This window comes from Hyaena hyaena, unplaced genomic scaffold, assembly GCF_003009895.1.
Source record: "Hyaena hyaena isolate Hyena2069 unplaced genomic scaffold, ASM300989v1 scaffold_150, whole genome shotgun sequence".
NCBI lineage: Eukaryota > Metazoa > Chordata > Mammalia > Carnivora > Hyaenidae > Hyaena > Hyaena hyaena.
In genome coordinates, this window is record NW_024080782.1 from 2,311,251 (window position 1) to 2,332,507 (window position 21,257).

Here is a 21,257-nt window from a genome sequence, read left to right on the forward strand (position 1 = left end):
TCACCGTACAGCCATAGACGGTGCCCAAAGTCAAGCATCGCGTGAACACCGACACCCGAGTCCCCGTCGTTCAAGAAGACTGGCGTCCCAGACTACGACTGTAACGGAGGGTTTTCCCATTTTTTCAGTGGAATCCAGTCATTTAGACTTAGCATATAAATTTTTCTTGGCCATTTAGTAGATGAAAAATGATGCTTCATGTTGTTTTAACTTCAATTTCGTTTAGATGAATGAGTTTGAGATTAAGGTATTTTCTTGTCATGTTTATTGACTATATATGGTTCTTCAAGGAAATGGCTTTTATCATTTTAAAAATTGAAGTGTTGCTCTTTTTCTTTAAATTTGCAAGACCTTTTTTTTACTTGCTAATGATACCAACTCTCAGTTTTTACAAATATTTTCTTTGTATTTTTAAAATTTTGGTACAAGGTGATGCATACTTAGAAACATCTTTTGTGAGCTAAGACAATTAGGACACACATATTTGGGGAAAATAATTAGCTTTTAGTTCTTAATCATTGTGAACCAACTATAGTAATTTTATAAATCAAGAGAACAAATAATATTAACATGTTTCAGTTATCTGTTGCTGCATAAGTAAAACAGCAGGTATTTTATTGGTCACAGTTCTGTGGTCAGGAATTCAGGGAGGGCTTAGCAGAGATGGCTAGCTAGCTCATGCTTTATGAGGTGTCAGCCCCCAAGGCTTAACCCAGACTGGAAGGTCCAAGAAGGCTTCACTCACATTGCTGTGGTCTTGGTGCTGGAGTTACTGGATTCTCCATAAAACCTCTCGCAATGTAGTCTCTATCATTCAGGAGCTTAGCCTAAGGAGTTTAGCACTTTATATGGTGCAGGGCTTTCAAAAGTGAAGAAAGGGAACAGGCTAGTTCTCTTAAGACCTAGGTTTGAAATTGGCATTACATTACTTCTGTGGTGTTCTGTTGGCAGAAGGATTAGACACATGGGAAGGGGAGATAGACTCCACCTTTTAACAGGAAGAGCAGCTTGAACATAGAAGGACATTACCCTTGCATCCAGTCTACCACAGTCACTTATATGGAGAAGTCTACTGCTTAGGAGTGGAACTGTTGAGAGAGGAATGCTTTCAACTGTAGTGATAGAAAACCTTACTAACTTCCTTATTGTTTAAGCCTTTTTACTATCCCAGATAGCTAACATGTGTAAGGCCACCCCTGGGATTGGGTGTCAACTAACTAAATATGGCAAATATGGCTTGACAATGTTTTCAAGGGGCCAGGTCCTTTCCCTCTTTTTGCTCTGCTGTTTTTTCTTAACTTAAAAACAAATGTTTTTAATGTTAGCACTAGCAGAGGAGAGGCGGAGAGGGAGAATCTCAAGCAGGCTCTGCAGTCAGCATGGAGCCTGACATCGGTCTCAATCTCACCCACCCTGGGATCATGACCTGAACCAAAATGGAGAGTTGAACCAGGTGCCCCTGCTCTGCCATTTTTTAAGTGTGTTGGCCTGTTTTCCAATCTGGCTTCCCTTATGGTCTTAAAATGACTATCTTAGTTTCAGATTACAGATGATAATCAGAAGCAGAAAAAGAACTTATATTCTGCCTCTATTTATTTATTTATTTATTTATTTATTTATTTAGAGCAGGAGAGGGAGGGAGAGAGAGAGAGAATCGCTAGTAGGCTCTGCACTGTCAGCACAGAGCTTGACATGGGACTCGATCCCATGAACTGTGAGATCATGACCTGAGCTGAAACCCAGAATCAAATGCTTAACCGACTGAGCCACCCAGGAGCCCCTGTTCCGCCCTTCTTTAAGACCTTGAGGGTGTTATGTTGAGTGAAATAAGTCAGGCAGAGAAGGAGAAATACCATATGTTTGCACGTATAGGAGGATTAGGCGGAACTTAACTGAGGACCATGGGGGAGAAGAAGGGGGGAAATGGTGGGGGAAAGGGAGAGAGGTAAACCATGAGAGACTCTTGAATGCTGAGAAACAAACTGAGGACTGATGGATGTGGGGGGGAGGGGGGAGATGGGCATGGAGGAGGGCATTTGTGGGGATGAGCACTGGGTGTTATATGGAAACCAATTTGACAATAAACTATTTGTAAAAAAAAAAAAAGACTAATGAAAGCCTTTCCCTTAAGCAGATTTCCTCTCATATCTTTTTACTTAAAGTTGCTTCAACTGTCTGTACCTATCACGAAAAAGGGTGGTGAGGCATCCATGATGGGCTCAGGCCAATTGAGATTCATATCCCACATGTGAGGTGGGGGCAGCTTCTTCTGAAACACAATGTGGGGAAGGTAAACAGAATTAGGATTATGTTAAAAAGGCAGAAATGTTAAGGGCAGTGTAGGAGGGCTGACAACACTGATTCCATCTTTGGCCTCCATCTAGTTTGTGCCCTCGTAGTGACCTCCCTTGGGACTACATGGTTCAGGCCCCATGGAGGTTAATGCATGCCCTGACGTGAATGACGGAAGGCTTGTTCTGATTGTCTCTAAAGTGATGCACAGAAGTTTCCACTTTAGAAAACTAGTAGAGATAGCACTGGCACACAGGTGACACCACTTGAGATAATTACCCTGTGACCTGTGACCTCACCACCATGCCCCTGGCTCTATAGAAGCTGGGAATTAAGGTCTGGACTTAGCAAGAGTAGCTGCATAGTACTTTGGATCCTCTGTCTGCCAGATTCTCCCTCTAAATTACCCTGAGTAAGAGTCTGTAAAGGTCATGGGGTGGCTTGTATCATTTTTCTAGTCTCAAAGTGCCTTCTCAGTTTGGAGGATACTTTACTGACTCTCGTCTGCCTTCTAACAGAATAAGGGGATAAATAGATGAATGTTGAGTGTGTAATAGTAGCGTCTACTTTAGTAGGTAACCTGATTCACCTATATAAATAAAAGTGAGATACTAAGAAAAGAAATTAATATTCTTGTTATTCCTTCTAAGATGGTGCATATATTTAAAAGATAAACCAAATACTTAGCTGCAAGAGGTGTACTGGAGATCTATAGCTAATGTGTAGGACTTGGTTAAAATTCCCAGTGGGATAGCAACTCATTATTTTAGCCAACATTTTCCACTTACATGAGATCTTAGTCTGTTTGGGCTGCTGTAACAAAATTACCACATAGACTGAGTGGCTTACAAGCAACAGAAATTTATTTCTCACAGTTCTGCAGGTTGGAAAGTGTAAGATCCAAGTGTTGCAGATTCAGCATCTGGTGAGGCCCCACTTCCTGGTTCATAAACCCGTAATTGGTGAGTAAGGCCATTTATTCAGTAAATTTTAACTGCTTGAATTACTGTATCATATTCAACAGTGCTCTCTTTCAATTTCATCAAGTGAGATAAACTCCTTGAAGGTAGGGTGCCTGGGTGGCTCAGTTGGTTAAATGTCCAACTCTTAATACCGGCTCAGGTCATGATCTCACTCACAGTCCTCAGGCTCCATGCTTAGTAGGGAGCCTGTTTGGGATTCTCCCCCTCTCCCCCTCTCCCCCTCCCCCCTCCCCCTCTCCCCCTCTCTCTCTCCCCCTCCTCTGCTTGCTCTCTCTCAAAATAACCTTTAAAAGAAAGTCTCTTTGGGTACCTGGATGGCTCAGTGGGTTGTGTCCGACTCTTGATTTCAGCTCGGGTCATGATCTCATGGTTTGTGTGTTTGAGCCCCCAGTCAAGCTGACAGTACAGGCTAAGTCTGCTTGAGATTCTTTTTCTCTCCCTTTCACTGCCTCTCCCCCACTTGCGAGTACGTACTCTTGCTCTCTCTCTAAAACATAAACATTAAAAAATATAAAGTCTCTTAACTGTAAACCACTATTTGATGATAAAGGATAAAGAAAATGGCCTCTGATGCTAAAGGGAAATGGATCATTCCTTTATTCTCCACATATTATTGAATGTTAGTTTATGTGAAACTCTGGTAAGAAGAGTGAGGGATTAAAATGAAAGAAAAGATAATTTTTCTTACTTTGTTTACCACTATAACTCCTGGAATATAAACTCCATAAGGGATTTTGTTGTTTCCATGGTGTCTGTCCAATAAGGCCTAGCCTACAAACATACACGAGCCTATAGTAATTACTATCACGGTAATTAAAACAAGGAGCCCTAAGGTGACTCTAATGCCTTAGCAGCCTAAGCAAGCAAACCGAAACCTAAATTAGAGTAGGTGACTTTAAAAGCCCCGAAATTAAGAACTTGAAACTTAACAACAGCTAATCACAAATAGCTAATAGGCCTCTCCAATGGCAACAAGCTCAGCTGTAGCCAATCAGAATTTCCTTGATTTGCTCCTCCGTCTGTGCTAGAAGCCACTTCCTTCGCTCCTGCTGGTGGAGTGACTCCAGCCATTGACGGCTTGGTGCTGCCTGGTTAGCATTGATGTTTGCTCCAAAAAACTCTTCAAAATTTTCATCTACCTCAGTTTACCTTTTAGCAGTACTAAAACAAGTAATAAGTATTTGAAGCGTTCAAAGATGGCAAGTATTCAGAAAGGAAAATTTTGAAAATATGCTTAGACTATTTGAACCCAGGATTTATTTTATTTTATTTTTTTTAATGTTTTATTTTTTTCTAGGAGAGAGAGAGAGAGACAGCGTGAGCAGGGGAGGGTCAGAGAGAGAGGGAGTCACAGACTGAAAAAGGCTCCAGGCTCTGAGCTGGCAGTCAGCACAGAGCCCGAAGCGGGGCTCGAACCCACGAACCGCGAGATCATGACCTAAGCGAAAGTCGGATGCTTAACCGACTAAGCCACCCAGGCGTCCCTGAACCCAGGATTTATTTTAATGTTACAGTAAAAGGACAGACACGGTGACAACTGCCTTTGAAAAAAGGTTTTTTTTTTTTTGTTTGTTTGTTTGTTTTTACAAGTCTCTAGAGGATATGAGGCCTTGCATGCCACACAGGGCCATGTGGGGTGACTCACAGGGAGAACTGGAGAGCAGGGTTGGGGGTAGCAAACTGGAACCAAACTTTTTTTTAATATGTTAGGAAGTAGCTGGGGGGGGCGGTGCGGGATGCTCCTACTGAGCAGAGAGCAAACATCTGGTTGACACCTGTGGTTGGAGGGTTTGTAATAGATTTTTCTGAGTGCCTGACAATGGAGGTGTTTGTAAAAACAACAACAACAAAATCTTTGGACTGTTAGCATGACCCTGTGACTCCAAGATGCCAAATCATCAGTAACAGAAATATAAAAAATGCTTATTACACTGTATATTCCATTACTGGTACCATGATGTCACCAGTTGAACTTTGTGTTTTTAGAGACAGATAATAGATGTATTAACAATAAGACAGTGTTTATTTGTAGTACCCAAGACAGTACACAGAGGTCTTATTTACTAAGTTGTTTCTCTTTGCATCAATGTCAAGGCCCTTGGGGTTGCTCATGAGGTACTTCCATGAGCTTGTTGTGCCTAGCACAGAGTTAAAGCTACAGGTGGACTCTTCTGTTTTACTTCTTCCCTTCCTTTTCGGGTTAACCACAACTGACAGATCTCATCCTGCCTCTTAATCCTGTCAGCCACTTCGGAAAGGTCTTCTGTTAGGACTCTGTTCTGCCTTAGGGGTGATCCCATAGCAATTTACTCTAAGATTAGTGGGGGAAGAGGTGATGCCTTTCAAAGTATGTGGAGTATGAGTAATAAAAGGAACGACTTAGCTAAAGAAGCAAACTGAAACATTTTCTAATGGTTTTGTGGGCAGGAAACGTGAGGGTCTGGAGAGAAAGCTTTTTTTTTTTTTAATAATTTTTTAATGTTTGTTTATTTTTGAGAGAGAGAGACAGAGCAGGAGCAAGGGAGGGTTAGGGAGAGAGGGAGACACAGAATTTGAAGCAGGCGTCAGGCTCTGAGCTGTCCTCACAGAGCCCGATGTGGGGCTCAAAGTCAGGAACCATGAGATCATGACCTGAGCCGAAGTTGGAAGCTTAACCAACTGAGCCACCCAGGCACTGCCCCACCTCCCCCCCTTCAAAAAAATTTTTAAGAGAAAACTTTTTTTATTTAATTTTTTTTAATGTTTTATTTATTTCTAGGAGAGAGAGAGAGACAGCGTGAGCAGGGGAGGGTCAGAGAGAGAGGGAGTCACAGACTGAAACAGGCTCCAGGCTCTGAGCTGGCAGTCAGCACAGAGCCCGATGCGGGGCTCGAACCCATGAACCGCGAGATCATGACCCAAGCGAAAGTCGGACGCTTAACCGACTAAGCCACCCAGGCGCCCCGAGAAAACTTTTTTTAAAAAGCTATGGGACTTGGGTACTAAAAGACATTCACTTCATTTCATTTTAACTGTTATTTGTGGGAAAAGGGACGTGTTAAGAATCTAATTTGGCTGCGCTTATAATATTTGCGCTTATAATTCTTTTGTTGTAACAATCATTTATTTTACTTTTTTAAAAATGATTTTATTAAGTCACCTGTACCCTCAACATGGGGCTCAAACTCACAACCCTGAGAGTACCGATTGGCTTTTTCTCTGACAGTGCCTTTCAGAAATTAATGAAAAATTAATTTTTAATCTCGTTCAGCAGCATGGTGATAAATGACTGACCAGTTTATATACAACCCAATATTCAGGCCTCTTGAAGGCCAAATACATTGTTTTAAAATACTTGTCAGAAGGTACAACCTAATTTGCTTACCTTTTCTGGATTTGTTTTGCTTTTAAAAATTCATTATTTTATATTAGGCTTTATGGTTAGAATTTTATTGCTGCAGGTAATAACATGTCCCTTATAAGTGGCAGCTTTGGGTGATATTAAAAAGATTCAGTTGAATATCTTTTTGTAGAACTTCTTTTATATAGTCTACCAGTGTGAAATTTGTGATCACAGATACGGAGACCACAAGTTGATTTCCAGCACCAGGAGTAGAAATGGGTGCCCAAAGGGACATTTGGGGCCAGTACTTTGGGGAGGATGGGACCAGTGGGAATGGGTAGAATAACATACTGTTTAGGAGTTTGGCTTCTGGAGCAACACTACGTTCAAATCCCTGTTCTCTCAGTTTTTAGCTCTGTGACCTTGTGCAAGCTTCTTAAATGTTCTAATCCTCATTCTTATGTTGTAAAAAAACAAGGAAAGTGTTTTTTACTTACCCCATAAAGTTGTGAGCATCAAGTGAATAAATACACTCAGAACAGTGCTCGATGAATGTGTATTGTTGGTATTCGAGGAGGAGGGATTGCATTGGTGAAGAGAGGGTGGAGGCCAGAAGAAAACAGTGCTGTAGGTCTGGATTTGTCTGATGGTAAGAATTGGGTCTCTGTTAAAAATACACATTTCTAGGGGTGCCTGGGTGGCTCAGTTGGTTAAGTGTCTGACTTCGGCTCAGGTCCTAATCCCACGGTTCGTGGGTTCGAGCCCCGCATTGGGTTCTGTGCTGACAGCTCAGAGCCTGGAGCCTGCTGCTTCAGATTCTGTGTCTGCCCCTCCCCCCACTCGTGCTTGGTCTCAAAAATAAATAAACCAAAAAAAATTAAAAGAAAATACACGTTTCTAGGTCAATTAGAACACGAGGGAGGGTTCTAGGAATTTGTTTTTGACAAACACCTCAGATAATTCTTACTATCGAATTAATTTGGGAAGCTGGTATGGTAGAGTGTAGACTTCAGAGTGAAACAGATGTGGATTCTGATCCATTCTTGATACAATTATGTCCAGATGTCCACATGTACCAGGGATTGCTTTAGGTGCTGGGCATACAGCAGAGATTAAAACCTACCAAAATCTCTTACTTTTGTCCTTCTAGCCTTTATAGTCTATTGGGATTCCTGTTCTTTTTTTTTTTTTTTTTTTTTTTACAAATAGTTTATTGTCAAATTAGTTCCCACATAACACTCAGTGCTCATCCCCAAAGTGCCCTCCTCCATGCCCATCCCCCCTCCCCCCCACATCCATCAGTCCTCAGTTTTTGTCAGCATTCAAGAGTCTCTCATGGTTTGCCTCTCTCCCTTTCCCCCACCATTTCTGCCCTTCTTCTCCCCCTTGGTCCTCCGTCAAGTTCCTCCTAATCCTCCTATACGTGCAAACATATGGTATTTGTCCTTCTCTGCCTGACTTATTTCGCTCAGCATAACACCCTCAAGGTCCATCCATGTTGCTACACATGGCCAGATTTCATTGTTTCTCATTGCCATGTAGTATTCCATGGTATAGATAAACCACATCTTCTTGATCCATTCATCTGTTGATGGACACTTAGGCTCTTTCCATGTTTTAGCTATTGTGGAGAGTGCTGCTATGAACATTGGGGTACATGTGCTCCTATGCCTCAGCATTTCTGTATCCCTTGGGTAAATTCCTAGCAGTGCTATTGCTGGGTCATAAGGGAGTTCTATTGTTAGTTTCCTGAGGAACCTCCACACTGTTTTCCAGAGGGGCTGTACCAGTTTACATTCCCACCAACAGTGTAGGAGGGTGCCCGTTTCTCCACATCCTCGCCAGCATCTAGAGTTCTCTGATTTGCTCATTTTAGCCACTCTGACTGGCGTGAGGTGGTATCTCAGTGTGGTTTTGATTTGTATTTCCCTGATGAGGAGGGATGCTGAGCATCGTTTCATGTGTCTGTTGGCCATCTGGATGTCCTCTTTGGAGAAGTGTCTGTTCATGTCTTCTGCCCATTTCTTCACTGGGTTGTTTGTTTTTCGGCTGTGTAGTTTGGTGAGTTCCTTATAGATTCTGGATATTAATGCTTTATCTGATATGTCATTTGCAACTATCTTTTCCCATTCCGTTGGTTGCCTATTAATTTTCTGGGTTGTTTCCTTGGCTGTGCAGTTGGGATTCCTGTTCTAAGATGCCAATCGGGATTTGTTTGTGTGACTTGAGTGAACTATTTAAACAATAAAAGCTTTTTTTTCCCTTGTCACGCAAGCTTTATGAGTTCATTAAAGGAAAAAATAAATCAGAAACACCATAGCCCAGGGAGCATGATCCTGTTGGAGAGGGAAATCCTTAGCTGCCCAGAGGCCTGATGTTTACATTAAGTGAAAGAGTTTGAGGAGGAAAGTGGTGGGGCTGGTGGTTTGGTGGTGATGAAGATATCCAAGTGGTTTTACCTTTAAATGGGAAATTGAGCCACTTGACCACAGAAAGGCCACTCTGACCAGATTTTGTTTGCTTGGGTTTTTGTATTTACTGTCCAGTGGCCTGGGTGGCAAACCTAATAGGTTGTTTTGACAAATCCCTTTGAAATTGTCCTTTGAGAGGAAAATTAGGGCAGCTGAATTTTAGTTTTCTCTTCTTCCAGGAAGATCTGAGCAAACAGGAGAAAATATGTTTTCATTGGTGGCTTCTTTATATATTTACTTTTGAAAATGGTTCTGTTGCTCCCTTGTCAGGGTAGCAGCATGACATGAAGTACATGACAAAGGTTTGAATTGGAGTTCAATTTAATATAACCAGTGTCCTGCCTACTTTTAGGGTCAAAGTAGGAGCAGCAACTTTATTTCATTTACTTTGTTTTTATTTTTACAATTTTTAAAAAAGGTTTTATTTTTGGGGCGCCTGGGTGGCTTAGTAGGTTAAGTGTCCGACTTTCACTTAGGTCATGATCTCGCGGTTCGTGGGTTCGAGCCCCGCACCGGGCTCTGTGCTGACTGCCAGCTCAGAGCCTGGAGCCTGTTTCAGTCTGTGACTCCCTCTCTCTCTGACCCTCCCCTGCTCATGCTGTCTCTCTCTCTCTCTCTCCTAGAAATAAATAAAATATATATATATATTTAAAAAAAAGATTTTATTTTTAAGTAATCTTTATACCCAGTGAGGGGCTCGAACTTAAAACGGCAAGATCAAGAGTTGCATGCTCTACCAACCAAGCCGACCATGTGTCCTTTAGTTTGAGTTTTTTAGTAAATGAATTAAGGAACACTAAGATCGATGTAAGAATGCTATTTAATTCTGTAAAAAACAGATTAAAGTTTAAACAGATACTCCAAAGAAAACAATATTTTTATCCTTAGATATACAGGTTCTGGACTTATTTGATACTGGGCTTGGTAGTTTATTACTTCTCCCTACTTTTGGTGCTTCTGCTGTAAGTACATGATAAAAATCATTAAAAACAAAAAATATGGTTTGGACATTGCTATTGGGGGAAATGGAGGTGTTCTTTTCAGTGACATTTGAGACTGATAATGCTTGCCTCTTTAAAAGCCAAAGCTATCACATTTTTGCACCTTCTAAATGTGCTGCACAATTAGTAAATTAGTGTAATTTACTTTTATGCTAAAGTATGAGTTTTTGAAATTGGAAATAATAGAGATAAGGCTACATGCTTAATCATGACTCAAGCTGACACAATCCAGTTCCCTGATACTATTCCTCTAACATTAAACTTTTGAATATAGTGTGACCTTGTAACTACCCGAACCTTGCAATGGGCTTTTGAATCCTTATCCATTCTGAATAGCATTTGTCACTGCTTATAGCCTATCTTTCTTTCCCCCCTCTACCACTCCATCCACACTTTGCCAAGCTAGCTCCTCTTTTCTACCTACTTCTTTTATACAGGCTTCTGCCACGCTCACGATCGACGTTCCTCTCTTCATATATATTCCATCTCCAGGAAATGATTTCACTTTATTTGTATGTAAATGATCCCTACATTTGTTTTCCCATTCCTGACGTATCTTCTAAAGGAAAATTTTTTCTTTACTCATAAGACTTCTGATACCAAATGTGTGGGTTTTCCACATCCAGTGGTATTCCAGTTCTACAACTGATGTCCCACAATTCAGTCCATTCTGAAGCTAGCTGCTCCAAGATGGCACGGACCCTGCAGGTGAAGGGCTCAGCCCCACAAGACTGTTGCTTCACTTCAGAACCCAATCACAAGTAGTGGCTTCCCGGTTTACCCACACTTCGGTCCAACCTGGGTATACGTTGGAGGTTCCCACAGCCCTCGAAAGGTTTGATAACTTGTTGTGATAGCTCACAGAAATTGAGGGGAACACTTAATGTTCTTGGTTTATTGTAAAGGATACAAATGAGCAGCCAGATAAAGAGCTATTAGGGTGAAGGTAGGAAGAGTCCTGGGTGTGGGAGCTTCTGTTCCCACAGAGTTTGGGTTGTGCCATCAACCTGGAAGCTCTCTTAATGCCTTTGTTTAGGTTCCATTTCATAGCTATGGTTGATTAAATCATTGACCGCTGATGATTAACTCAATCTCTAGTATCCCCTGCCCTTTCTGGAGTTTAGAAGTAGGGTGCAAGATTGAAAATTCCAATTTTCTAGTCAGGTGGTTGGTTCCTCTGGCAACCAGGCCCCTGTGTTCCATCTCATTAGCATATATGCTCAAGGATACTTGAAAGGGGCTTACTGTGAATAACAAGACTCTTCTCTCACCCCTACCACTCAGAAAATCCCAAGGGTTTTAGGCTCTGTGCCTCCTAAAACCAAGGAACCAAGGATGAAGACCAGATATTTATTGCTTGTTACATCACAATGTTACATCTAAAGCCCCCAATCTTAATTCCTGATTTGTATTAATATCAATCCCAGTATTAGTGAACAGTCTAACAGTGCTTCAACATTCACACAGCCAAGTCCAATAAAACTACCTTCCTTAATTTTTAATCCTATTCTCGATAATGAGTTGTTATTGTGGAATTATAATAGAGCAATTGCCTTAATTTACTTTAACTCCCCCACCCCCTCTTTTGCACTTCATAATGTCATGACTAACCAGAAATTTAGGGCCAGTGTAGGGGAAAATTGGTAAACTGTGGTTGTATTGAATTATCATCTGAAATAGCTCAAATCTGTTGTTTTTACCTTTCCACCATTTCAATTCAGGCCTTTATTGTCTTTCTTGTAAATAGATTCTTAATCTCCTTGATTCCTGTCTGTCCTCTTATTCCAATGCATCTTTCAGATTGCTGCCAGAATTTTAACATGAATCTGATTCTGTAATCATCCTATTTGTAAATCTTTGCTGCCTTGCCATATCTGCAGAATATAAGGTGTATATCGTTACCATTTCATTTGACATCTTTCTCCATCTGGCCAGTATTACTCACCTGTGTACTTGGGCACCAAACTGATGTTCCATTTCTCTCCTGCTGTTGTTAAACTCCTTTGCCCTTGTCCTGACTTTAATAACATAGAGTTTTTGGTTGAAATCTTCAGCATCCTTCAAGGACAATGTATAGGTTATTACCCTATGACGCCTTGCTTAGCCCTTAGGAAGGGCTCTGTTATCATTTGTTTCTCTGGACTTACAATAGTATTCCTTACACCTGCAAAGCACTTGAACATATTATTAAATTGAAAGTACTTATTTTTTTTAATTATCCTTAAACGTTTTTATTACTATTCAGTTCTTTGGTAAATTTCCTTTGTTCCATTTCTTAGCAAACCAAACTATTACCATCATCATTGTCCTCCTCACTTTGACACACATTGAACAAATGTCTGGACTGCTTGCATATGATTGGGGTAGACTGGGGTACAAAAAGATCTAACCATTGGTCCTGCACTTATCAACCCAGTGAACTGTATAGTAGACCTGGAATGATGGTAAGTGATTGTGCTTCTCCCAGTGCTGTGCTGCCATCACAATATGAAGATGATCTGCTATATGAGTCTGTTTCCTTTGAAACTCAAGATTGTAAACCAATTCATACTCAACACATTTCTAAGCTTAGTGGCTACTCCTTTACATAATTTTAAACAAGTCTTGAGCAAATTATGTGCAGCTAAGCAAGTCTAATCTAAACTGTTTTGTATTTAAGTAGCAACTGATTTTTCGGTCTCCTAGGAAATTGCATGGAAATCAGGGACTCAAGTAATAACCCTTTAAATAGAGAATGTGTCAGGATCTCTTAAAGCTTTAAAATCAAGGATAGTTTACCAGCTTGTGTAAGTAAGCATGACAGCATGGTAGAAGGAAATGATGTTATGAAAACACACAAGTGGGGCTCCTGGGTGGCTCAGTTGGTTAACTGTCCAACATGGGCTCAGGGCATGATCTCACAGTTCATTGGTTCGAGCCCCACTTCGAGCTCTGGGCTGACAGCCAGCTCGGAGCCTGGAGCCTGTTTCAGATTCTGTGTCTCTCCCTCTCTATCTGACCCTCCCCTGCTCTGGTTCTCTCTCCCTCCCTCTCTTTCTCTCAGAAATAAATAAAATATTAAAAAAAAAAAAAAAAGAAAACCCAAGTGAATGCATTCTGCTAGTGACTGAATCTAACCAAACCAACCAAAAATAAATTCAAATAAGTAATTGTTAATTTTTAAAATGTAACTTGCCCAACATTTTACTATAATTTTATTAGTCTGTAAAGGGATTACATGCTAGTCAAATCCTATAGGTATCATAAAATATATGAAGTTGTTGAATGTTCATCTAAATAGAAGTTCCTATGCCATGGGATAGATGCCTCTATTTTTACTGAAGTGTTTACTTGTACAAAAAATGAGTAAATTAATCGACCTTAAAATCCTCACTAGTTTTTGTAGTTGATAGTATTATTATTGTTAGTATCTGAGAATTATGTAGTTATATAAAAAGAGCTAATAGTATAAACACTAAAGTTTATCACCTATTAATTATGTTTATTTAGAAAGGTCATCGAATGTGCATATTAGAAGTATTCTGGAATATTCAAATAGTTGTCAATTTCTTATTTCCCAAGCTCTCCTTGTTCTTTTGTCTCTCTGGCTTTGCAAGAATCTTGCTAGTTTTATGTTGTGTTACACCTTTTGTATGTTAACGAGCGATAATTAGCAATAGTGGTGACACTGGATCTGGTTGTAAAATGGATGCAACCTTAAATTACCTTTAGCTTTGGAAATACAATTTGGCTGGAGCCAGCAGAGTAAATAGATTTTTGTTTATTCACAGTTGAGTACTTTGGCAGTTCTGAATACTCAGGAAAAACAGTCCGGGGACTCTTGAGACTTTTCCCTGGAGCATGCTGCCACCTGTTGGCCAGAAAACACAGGGCAGCCCTGCAGTGGGATCCGAGGGAGACTGCAGTATCATTTCTCATTCCCACTAACATTTAATGCTTTCAGAACATAGAAAATAGTATTTTCAATATCTAAGGGATTCATCAAATATTGGAATTAAAAAGAAAAAATATTACAGCCTAAGTAACCAAATAATCTGGGGCACTTGGCGCAGAGTTTCATGAATACAAAGATACTATAGAGGAGTAAACTCTTAACACACCTACTTTTGAGTTGTATAAAGACAAAAAAATTAGCCTTGGAAAGTTTTATAGTGAAACTATTTTTTTAAATGTGTATTTATTTTTGAGAGACTGAGAGAGACGGAGCACGAGGAGGGGAGGGCAGAGAGAGAGGGAGACACAGAATCTGAAGAAGCCCCCATGCTCTCATCACACTACCAGCATAGAGCCTGACACGGGGCTCGAACTCACGTACTATGAGATGATGACCTGAGACAAAATCAAGAGTTGATGCTTAACTGACTGAGCCACCCAGGTGACCCACATTGTCAGATTTTATCCAAACTGTATTATTCATTGCGAATTTTCCTCTTTTTTTCTTCTCCTGAGGAAAAATAGATAAATTTAGAAAAATGGTGCACTATTTCCAAAATTAAGATGTAAGCAATTTAATAACTAAAGCTTAGAAGTGCATAGTGGGAATGCAAGTGTGCGTATTTATAATTTCTCTGGGTTTAATATTCAGTGTCTTAGTGATCACGTTTGCTTTTCACGATCACTTACCAGTACTGTGAACGTGTTATTTCCTGTCTTGTAATTTAGGTTAATGTTCTGTAAAGGACTATTCCCTTAAGTTGGTTTTCATTTCTTTAGATATGTAAGTTTCAAGAATATAATTGTCTACTTCTAAATTTATTTGAAATGAAATTTGTTTAAAATGAAAGGGCGGGTTACCAGCCTGAAATGAATGAATGAATGGATAAAATAAACAAATGAAACAATGAGTAAATAAGCATGCACACCGTGCACACACAGTACACAAACACACACAGATCATGAGCTGTTGGAATATTTCTCTCAAGCGTTAGGTTACTGCTGTAGTGAACTGTAGCTCTTTTTTGTTTGTTTTTAGGTAGGCTTTGTGACCAGCATGGAGCCCTGAGTTCAGGACCTGAGCGGAGATCAAGAGTCAGGTGCCTAACCTACTGAGCCACCCAGACGCCCCTCTTTGGTATTTTCTAGTATTTCTAGTATTTTCTTCGGTTTTTCTCCTTCCTACTGCAGAAGCCACTTTCTCTCCACTGCCAATGGTCCACTTCCATTTTTGTCTTTTTCTTATACTTTATGTTCCTTTAACGTAGTATGGCCTTTCTAGATCTCAGAATTTCATAAGAATTTGTTGTTAATGTCTTTAAAATTAGCTAAAATGTTAGATGATTGTTCCTATCTTGAAGTACATTGTAACTAATTTTTTAGACTATTGAATGAGAAGTCATCTTACAGCATTTTGACCCACTGGCTCTTCATAGCATCTTAAAACTTCTAATCTCTGATAAGGTGTTTATCAAAATATTCTAAGTCTTTTTTAAAACTTTTTTTAATGTTTTATTTATTTCTGAGAGACAGCATGAGCAGGGGAGGGTCAGGCTCCAGGCTCTGAGATAGCTGTCAGCACAGAGCCCGACGCAGGCTTGAACCCACGAACCACGAGATCATGACCTGAGCCGAAGTCAGACGTTTAACTGACTGAACCACCCAGGTGCCCTGGGAGTATTGTCTTAAAAAAATTGCATGGGATACCTTTTAATAGATGTTAAAATGAATACAATAACCTTTGAAAATCTACCTAAGGGGTGCCTGGATGGCTCAGTTGGTTAAGCATCTGACTTTGGCTCAGGTCATAATCTCCCAGTTCCTGAGCTTGAGCCCCACTTTGGGCTCCATGCTGACATGACAGAGTCTGCATGGGATTCTCTTTCTCTCCCTCTCTGTCTCTGCCCCTCACTCACTTGTGCCCCCCCTCAAAAAAATAATTTTAAAGAAAATGAAAATCTACTTAAAAGTTGTTTTCATTCCAAGTTTAACATATATTTTTTAAAGATTCTAATAATAGTTATAGGAGCACCTGGATGGCTCAGTGGGTTAAGTGTCCAACTTCGGCTCAGGTAATGATCACATGGTTTGTGGGTTTGAGCCCTGCATTGGGTTCTGTGCTGACAGCTCAGAGCCTGGAGCCTGTTTCCGATTCTGGGTCTCCCTCTCTCTCTGCCCCTCCTCCATTCTGTCTTTCTCTGTCTCAAAAATAAATAAACAAAAAAAATTTAGAAATAGCTATAAAATGAAAAATATTTGTTACCCACTTGGTTCCCCCTACCTGTCTATCTTCTGGAGAGCCACTATAAGTTTTATATATCATTTTAGAATTTCTTTGTGCATAATAAGCAAATAAGATATGTTTTACCTCTCTTACCCAAAAGGTAGCTACCATATACTGTTTTCACTTTGCTTTTTAAAAAAAAAAAAAAAAAGAACATACATAGAGATCTTTCTGTATTTAAAGAGCTCTCATTTTTTTATAACTACATAGTATTTTATCCTGTAAAATGTATTAAGCCGTTATATTCAATCAGCCTCCTACTGATGGATATTTAAGTTGTTTTCAGTCTCTTGTGACTATAAACACTGCTACCAAAAATAACTATATACATTTAAACATAGGATATTGACTTTTTTGTGAATATTTTTCCGTGTGTGTGTGTGTGTATGTGTGTGTGTGTGTGTGTGTGTGAGAGGCTATTTTCCATGCAGAACTTTTTTGATTTTTTTTTTTTTAATGTTTTATTTATTTCTAGGAGAGAGATAGAGACAGCATGAGCAGGGGAGGGTCAGAGAGAGAGGGAGTCACAGACCGAAACAGGCTCCAGGCTCTGAGCTGGCAGCCAGCACAAAGCCCGACGCGGGGCTCAAACCCACGAACCGCGAGATCATGACCCAAGCGAAAGTCGGACGCTTAACCGACTAAGCCACCCAGGCGCCCCTGATTTTTTTATATAGTCCGTTTTGTTGATGGTTTCTTCTGTGGCTTCCTTATTTTGTATCATGTTGAGAAAAACTGCCCTTACTTCAAGGTTATACATGAAATCTTTTTCTTTGAATACTTTTATTGCTTTATTTTCACATCTAAGCTGCCGATCCATTTAGAATTCGTTCTGATGCAGAGTGTGGGTCTAACATCTTTTTTTCTAGCTGGCTATCCAATTGTTATAACACAATTTATCAAATAATCCCCCTTTCTCCAACTAATTTAAGATGATACCCTTTTCATATACTTAATTCCTATATATGTTTGATTTATTTCTTGGTGTTCTGTTGTTCTTTTTTTTTTTTTTTAATGTTTTATTTATTTCTAGGAGAGAGAGAGAGACAGTGTGAGCAGGGGAGGGTCAGAGAGAGAGGGAGTCACAGACTGAAACAGGCTCCAGGCTCTGAGCTGGCAGTCAGCACAGAGCCCGATGCGGGGCTCGAACCCATGAACCGCGAGATCATGACCTAAGCGAAAGTCGGACGCTTAACCGACTAAGCCACCCAGGCGCCCCAATGTTCTTTTTTTTTTTTTTTAAGTTTGTTTATTTTGAGGGAGAATGAGTGGGGGAAGGGCATAGAGAAAGGAAGAGAGAATCCTAAGCAGGTGCCATGCTCAGTGCAGAGCCTGACACAGGGCTTGATCCCACGGCCGTGAGATCATGACCTGAGCCCAAACCAAGAGTCAGACACTCAACCAACTGAGTCACCCAGGTACCCCTCTTCTCCTGGGTTTATCTGGCTAGATATATACGTCAGTTTTCCTAGTTAACTTTTGACTTGTTAAACATTAATATTTTTTGTTTGCTTTTGTTCAGTGAGTAACGTGAGGTTGTAAGCATTCTGTGCTTTGAGAGGCATGTTTTGATTCTCAAGTTAAGGTATGAGTAAAGTCAGAAGATAGAGCCGCCTGTGCCTGCACCTTGGTATGGTTAGTGTCTAATCCTTGGGTGTTCATTCTCCAGGCCAGTGTTTTCTTCATGTTAGATGCTTGAAACGTTTTATTAGCCATGTAGGTCCCCAGATATTATCTCTACAGTCTGGACATGAACAGATGGTGTAAATAATCAAAATTTAAAATGGGCTTGGTTTTGCCCAGCTCTACAACACAGAAAAATCAGAAAGTCAGTTTTTTTTTTCTTTAGAATATATTGTTAGTTCTTACAAAACTTAGTAGATAATGTTACTTCATTTCATGGATGACAGAACCAAGAGCAGATTGGTTAAATGAGCCCAAGTTCACTCAGGGAGTGGTGGAACCTGGATTTGAACTTAGGTAGGTCTTCGTTTTTTTTGTTTTTGAGATCACTACAGATTCACAGGAAGCTGCAAACATAGTACAGGGAGGTCCTGTGTGCCCTTTACCCAGTTTTTCCCAGTGGTTACATAACATGTAATAAAACCAATAAATAAAACTAGGCAAGGGGTTATATCTTATGTAACCACGGTACAATATTAAAACTAGAGCATGGGCATCAGTACAATGTGGGTGGGTGTATATATGTCATTCTATAACATGTGCACATTTGTATGACCTCTATAGCAATTAAGATACAGAACTATTTCTTTACCACAGAGATCACCCTCATGTTATTCATTTATACTTATCACCCTTCCTCCCTTCATGACTAATCCCCCTCTTCTCCACATTTATAATTTTGTCATTTGGTGAATGTTACATAGTGGAATAACATAATATGTGACCTGCTGAGATGTGTTTTTTTAAGCCAGCATAATGTCTTTGAGTGCCATCCAGAGTGTTGTGCATAGATTGTTGTAGATAGCATATAGCTGGGTTGGGATTTTTATCTCCTCTGCCAATCTGTTTGGTGAATTTAGACTATTTTTAATGTAATTATTTATTTTAATGTAATTATTTAATGTAATTATTGGTGTTAGGGCTTAAATATTTTTCATTTTGTGGGCTTAAATATTTTTCATTTTGTCTTTCTCCATTTTGCCTTTTGTAGGTTACTAAAACATTTTTTTTTTTGAATTTCATTTTGATTTATCTATGGTGTTTTGAGTGTATGTCTTCATATAGTTTTCTTAGTGATTTCTCTTGGCATTATATTACATATATATAACTTATGACAGTCTACTGGTATTGACACTTACCAGTTTGAATAAAGCATAGAAACCTCTATCTCCCTCAGTTATAATGTAATTGTCTTAAACACTTTCTGTACATCCCTCTATATACATTGAGAATCACATCAAATAATAGAAGTTTTTTTGCCTCAGACATAAAACACAATTTACAAAAGAGGTAAAGGAATGTCTATTGTAAATTTTTTAATGTTTATTTATTTTTGAGAGAGTATGAGCTGGGAGGGGGGAAGCGGGGGTGGGGGATGGGGGAGGGGGAGAGAGAGAATGAATCCGAAGCAGGCTTCAGGCTCTGAGCTGTCAGCACAGAGCCCAATGTGGGGTTCAGACTCATGATCTGTGAGATTATGACCTGAGCGAAATTCAGACACTTAACCAACTGAGCCGCCCAGGAGCCCAAGGAATGTCTATTGTATGTATCTAAATTTTTTACTCTTGTTCATTTTTCCTGATGTTCCAAGTTACCTCCTGTCATTTTGTTTCTGATTCAAGAACTTCTTTTAGCCATTCTTTGGATGTAGGTCTACTGGCAACAAATACTCTTATTTTTCTTTCCTCTGAGAATGTCTGATTTCTCCTTCATTCTTGAAGGATATAGATTTCTTTTCTTTTGGTAATTGAAAAACATTCAGTTTTCTTATGTGTGTTTTATATATAATACCCAGGGATTTTCTCTGTACTTAGGAGGAATAGGGAGAAGAACATTTATACCATCTTGTCCTGGAACCAGAAATGCATGGAACAGCTTTTATTTATTTATTTATTTTAAAAAATATTTTTATTTATTTCTAGGAGAGAGAGAGAGAGAGACAGCGTGAGCAGGGGAGGGTCAGAGAGAGAGGGAGACACAGACTCTGAAATAGGCTCCAGGCTCTGAGCTGGCAGTCAGCACAGAGCCCGACGTGGGGCTTGAACTCACGAACCGTGATATCATGACCTAAGCGAAAGTCGGACGCTTAACTGACTAAGCCACCCAGGCGCCCCATGGAACAGCTTTTAATTTTTTATTATTTGTATTCAAATTTGGAAAATGGGTACTCTCTGCATTCTCCAACATACAGTTGACTTTTTTCAAATATTCTAGAATTATCGCTAGTGACATTAAAATCCTATGTACTAAAGTCACCAGAAAGTGATGTCAAGAATAAAGCTTAAGATACTTGATGTAGGAGCACCTGGCTGGCTCAGTTGGTAGAGCATGCAACTCGATCTCTGGGTTGTAAATTTGAGCCCCACATTGGGCGTAGGGATTACTTAAATATAAAACCTTAAAAAAAAAAAAAAGACATTGGATGCAAAATCTAGATAGATTTCTAGGGAGTGTAAAATGACTTATCAAAAGAAAAAGAGATTAGAATACAAGTAGAACATGGCAGCTGAATGTATCCAGTGTTTGTCACTCATTGTATTTTGGACTGATTACTTCTGGGAGCTCAAGGAAATAGCCCTTTGTGAAAGGAAAGGACCTAAGAATCATTGAAGACTCTTTTCCAAATTACACGTGCAGACCTTCAGTGAGACATTCATTTGTGTTGATTGGAGTTATGTAATTCCTATTACCCAGGGTATTCTAGTTCCCTTTGTTAGTGTCTAATCTAGTGCCAGACTCCCCAGAGACCCTGAATCTGGCAAGGCCACAGGAAGATGAAATGCATAGTCGTTTATTAAAAAAAAAAAAAAAAAAAAAAAAAAAAAGCTGGGGGACAGTCCAAGCTGTTTTCTAAGTTTTAAGCTTAGATTTAATCAAGTCCAGCCAAAATTCTTCCACCCAGGAGCTATTATCACATTCCTCCTTTTGAAAGCAGCTCAAACCACGGAATTGCTGGCAGCCACATCCAATCCTTTAGAAACAAAAAATTCTTAGAGCCTCCCAGTCTCTAGCTCTTACTTCCTTTTCCTGTTTAACATGTTTGTACCGTTATTTGGGAAACAGCAAAAAAAGATTTGAGTTTTAATTTGTCAATCCTCAATTTAATGCAAGATAACTTTATGCTAATAAAACAGATAGTGAATCTTGGAGAAAGAGTAATTGGAAAACTGTGTAAGGGGATTAATACAGAGAAGTATATATCGACAGACATTAATATATCTCTATTAATCCCCTTATAAACCAGAGTTATGTGTATGTCTGTATGTGTGTGTATATATGTACATCTGG